The sequence below is a fragment of the Otolemur garnettii genome, unplaced genomic scaffold (assembly GCF_000181295.1).
Source record: "Otolemur garnettii isolate 467f Iridium unplaced genomic scaffold, OtoGar3 scaffold00062, whole genome shotgun sequence".
Lineage (NCBI taxonomy): Eukaryota > Metazoa > Chordata > Mammalia > Primates > Galagidae > Otolemur > Otolemur garnettii.
The window spans coordinates 3206952-3212241 of NW_003852457.1; positions in this window are offsets into that span (position 1 = coordinate 3206952).

Below are 5290 nucleotides of genomic sequence, written 5' to 3' on the forward strand. Positions count from 1 at the left end.
TCCACAGGCCTCTCACATGGGCTTCTTCCATGGTGTCCCCTGCACCTCACACCTCACCATCCTCCCACCAGGGAGAGTCTGGCCAATGAGAAAAGAACAAATAACTCCATTTCTATGTGGGCAAGAGACTTGAACAGATGTTTCTCTGAAGAAGACAAGCACATGGCCTACAGACACATGAAGAAATGCTTATCATCTTTAATCATCAGAGAAATGCAAATCAAAACCACTTTGAGATATTATCTAACACCAGTAAGACTAGCTCACATAACAAAGTTCTAATTTTTATTTAAAAATAACAAAAATATATCATTTAGAATTAATCATCTATCATTAGAAACTTACTGATGCATATTAAAATTAGAGTAATTGAAGACTTTCAAAAATCTGAGGTTTGTTATATGTATCGTCACTAATTTAATATCAATCTACCACAAATTTGGACACCATAGTCTAATTTCACATTTATTCTCACAAGTGAGTAATATCATTAGCTCAAAGCTGGTAGAATCCCATTCATTTCCCTAGAATACATAGACTTTTGTACCCGGAGTCACTGAGGAGGACATAACCCCCTCTCTTCTCACATCTGTTCCTCCCATATAAACACCCTGCCTTGTTCCTGGACTCAGTGCTATCAGGTAACCAGCTGTGGCTCCCTGCAATAATTCAAACTGCTGAAGTGTTTCTGGAGACAGTGGAATTACCTGCTGATGAAGTGCCCTGCGTGACAGGGCAGAGCACACTCTTTCTTTCCCAGTTCTGAGGAGCTGGGAGCAGCAGGTGTGCTATCCAGGGATGTGGATGGACAATGCTGCACCATGAGCTGAAGAGAGACGGGGCACCTGGGAGAGGGATGACACTAGAATGTTTCCAAGACTCTTTGATATGCTGGTCATGATGCAAAGCATATTTCATCTGAGAGTCTCCTCTACTCTGCACCTCAGCCTTGTGAGTAGGAGAAAGGGTTGTCATTGTCTCTTTAACCAATGATGACGTATAAATTCTTGAAAGTTTGCAAAGGTTAACACAACTGATGTTTCGTGACAAATCTGAAAACATCAACTAAAGAATAATTGGGCATCTGAGTTCCACAGAGGACTCCTCTGGCCTCTTTGTTGTCAGGCCTACTGCTTTGCACTGATGGAGCGGTAAGCTTGGAAGGAGCGGGGGAAGCTTCTGTCTCTGGGCTTCCCTCACAGAAGCATGTTCCCCTCACAGAATCTCTCCCAGTCCACCATCTTAGCTGTGCTCCTTGAGGCTTTCATTTCCCTCACCCAATGGAAATGATTCAAAGTCTTAGATTCTTCACAAAACGTGGAATGAAAAGAACATAGAAGGTCTGGATAGCTGGGCCCTCAGCCCAGTCCGACCTCGGCCCCAATGGGGGAAGACTCTGTAGTCTCTTCTAGCACTGTCATGATGCTAAGCATCTTGAGCTTTTTGTAAGGAAGAACAGTGACAACAGTTCAAAACCACATTCAGTGTGCACTCCGCGAGCTATTTTATTTTCATGACTGCCATAGAGCTAGGCAAAGTGAATATGGCAGTGAATAAGCACTCAATTTTAATGCCCATTAAACAAAGGCATTGAGTACCAAGTATCTGCAGGCCTGTTGGCCTTCCCTTCCAAGACTCAGCCTTGACTTCTGGCTCTTCCTGGCGACTGAAACTTCAGGGAAGCTCTCCACTCATCCCCAGTCAGCCAAACATCACTCACCCGGGCTTGGGCGCCTCCCTAACTCCCATTTCATAACTTGGATCATCATGTAACTTACTTGATATTCAGGCTTCTCATCTATCAGTGGATTACTTTGGATATCTGGTAAATAATACATAAATATTTCACTTGAGAGATATTTGTTCTATGCATAGCAGTCAGAAGCTGTACTAGATGTGGGGCTGATAAAACACTAGTCCTCTTACCCCAGGAACCCGGAGCCTGAGGGATCATCATCATCATGGCAAAACCAAATGGTGTCAAAATGAGTCTGAGCTTCTAAGAGGCCCCGAGTCAGAACTTCTTTGTATTTCCAGGACTTCTGTTAAGTTTCAGTACCATGCATCACAGCCAGCTTCCAGGAAACAGCAGGGCTGGTTGCCACAAACAACTTCATGTGTGAAACAAGAAATGGAAATCTCCTGAATATTTTTCAAATGCCAAGGTGAGAAATGAACATGACAGTTACGAGGCTGTATCTGGAATAAGGGGGCTGTTTCTGAGAAAAGAAGGGCTGGAGTGAAGAGTAGACCAGAAACACCTCTTTGTCTAAGTTAGAACAGACTGTGCAGCTAAGTTTTGCAGCAAGAAGACAGCAGAGTGGAAATGAGGGTTGTTCCCCTCCCAGATCTTCATGTGTGCAATCACAGATGTCAAGGGCAGCCTGATCCTTGTAACCACAACTTTGTAATAAAGGCCAACTTTTGAGCACTCACTCCCCTTACACACTCATGTACATTTTCATTTCCTGACCATATTTCTTAGTCTTACAAGAGGCATTTAGTGTAAGGAAACTGAACCTCAGAAACTAAAAGTAAGTCTTTCCTCACTTTAACACATTTTATGACTTCCCAGTGATTAAAGTTATACAGCAGGAGATTCTTAAGAGCTGACGATATGTAACAAAGTGAGTGACGTTTAGGGAGGACGTGAAAACTGGGCACTGGATCCTGTTCTTGTGAATCCACAGGCGGCAGGCCCAGTGGGGATGGCGGGAGACACGTATGCCAACAGAGCCAGAATAAAATTCTTGTCTGTAATTCTTTTAGGTTCACTTTTTGGTACACATGACAGATGAAGTATTATGATAGGTAGGATAAAAGAATGAGTTCCTTTCCCTTTTCCCTCATTTCCCCATTAAGACAGTAAGTTCTTAAATGTAAATTACCTAAGATATTTAAGAGGAACCTCAAGAAAAAAATCTGAAATTTAATACAACAATTAATATTTCTTTTATACGCTGGGTGTAGTGGCTTACACCTGTAATCCCAGCACTCTGGAAGGCTGAGGCGGGAGGATCCCTTGAGCTCAGCAGTTCCAGACCAGCCAGAACAAGAGTGAGACCCCGTCTCTACTTAAAAGAGAAAAATAGAAAAACTAGCCAGGTGTGGGGGCAGGCACCTGTAGTCCCAGCTGCTGAGGTGGCTGAGGCAGGAGGGTGGCTTGTTTCTGGAATCTGAAGCTGTTGTGAGTGGGGCTGAGGCCATGGCATTCTAGCCTGGGTGACAGAGCAAGACTTTGTCTCAAAAAACAAAACAAAACAATCCACACTGATTTCTTCTTCCCAGATGCTCAGCCCTCTTGTTTGACTTTCTGCTGCCCTCTTGGCTTTTCCACACTGAGTCAGCAGTGATTTCCCTCGAGCACCCCGCTACTTCTTACCGCCAGGGCTTGGTCATGCTGTGTTCTCCTTCTGGAATGTCTTTCAGGCCATGTTCGTCTGACAAAATCCTAATTGCCCTTCCCAGCTTGGGAAGGGTCTGGTCACTGTCCTCTGCACGGCTGGAGGGCCTCTCAGTCCTGGGCCTTCAGCGCCTCCACTGCCTTGTCAGCAACTGCTAATGTCTCTTCTCCTCTTCAAGAAGAGTGCTCCGTGAAGGCAGGGAGTGTGTCTTACCCTCGCCTTTGTCCTTGGAACGGATCCAGCAAGGGGGCCCTGAATCAATGAATGTCTCATACTGTGATTCCTTGAACAACATCCCTGTTGATTATTCAAGAACTCCTCACCCTGATGGAGGAGCTGCCCTCAGCGGAGGCAGCCCTCTTCCCTGTCCTCTGGCTTCACTATTCCTTCTTGTCACTGGTGTATTTGGGGAGATGGCAAGCGTTCGTAAAGGCTGCATATCACTTCAGTCTGAAGACATAGAGTCTGCTTCTGTGAGCCTTGAGCTTGATCCTCTGGGTTCGGATACAAATGATCTTAGTTCTGTGATAATAGATATTGACACGCTGTCCACTTGCAGTGTTCTTATGAGGATCAAATGAAAAAGGATTTGAAGGAGCTACCTCAACTACAGAGTTATTTTGCAGTCATTAATGCACTTTTCATGATACAATTTTCTTCTCTGGAGTCAGCAGGATAAGGTGGCACCATTCCAGGTTGATGAAATATTTTTCTTTTAAAAAATTGTATGAACTGTCCCACCAGAAAAGGTGAGTTGTATAGTCGATGATCCAATATTATGGATTTGCGAGTTGAAGAATGAATGTTTTCTAATTAGTCAACGGAATGACGCTGCTCAGACGTAATTAATCTTGCTGCCTCTTGGCAGTAACAGTACCTGTAATGAAGATGAGTGTTTACGGGCTCTGGTTAGGGTAAAAGCACTTCTGAAATGACTGTGAAGACAACCACCACCTTTGACCACCTCCTAGTCCCGAACACTGTGCTAAGAGGTCTGTGTATACTGATTTTCATGCTTTCTCAACTACTTTACAAGATTTGCACTTCCAGTTTCCTTCTACAGATGAAGGGGCTGAGGGTCAGAAAGACTGATGATCGCACACAAATTATTTGGGGTATCAATGACAGGGACAGGATTCAAAGCCTGTGTCTTGTTTCACAGCCTCTCAGATCTGTGGCACTTGTTCCCATAATTTGTATCAATTCATCTGATCCTGAAAGCAATTCTAAAAATGAGGCTTAATCAAACTTCTCACATTTAGGGAAACTGTGATCCAGAAAGGTTAGGGAGCTTGTTTAAGAACCTAGAACCAGGCAGAGGAATGAAAGCCCATTTTCTCTGTCTCTGGGCAACCTCTAGACCCCAGGCACATGGGCTCATGACACAGAGGTGTCAGGATTACCTGAAAGGTGGACATTAAGTTATTTGAATTCCCTGCATATAGTCATGAATCCTCCACTCCTTCTCTTCTGACTTTGTAGAATGTCGTTAATACTTGACTGTAGTTGTTGGTTTTTTTGTGTTTGAGAGAATCTTGAGTGCTTGGAATATAGTTCACATAGTTTTTGAAAATCATTTCTGCTGGCTGAAGGACAAAGGCGACCAAAGAGTACAAATAAGAGAAAAGTTAAACACTTGAGTAGTGTTGTCACCACATGCCTGACGCAGCTTGATCCTCCCAACTCTCTGAGCCGCCACGCTCAGCATGGCCACTCCACCTTCACCCTGTGCCCACACAGGGCTCCCCTGTATGGCTAGGTGTGTCAGATATGGGGAAGGAAGTCACCCAGGTTCAAATTCAGGATCGTTATAGCTCAGTAAGCTGGATAAATGACTGTGTAGTTTTCTAAGTTGGGGTGCGGGGAAAGAAGAATGTGTTTGGGGA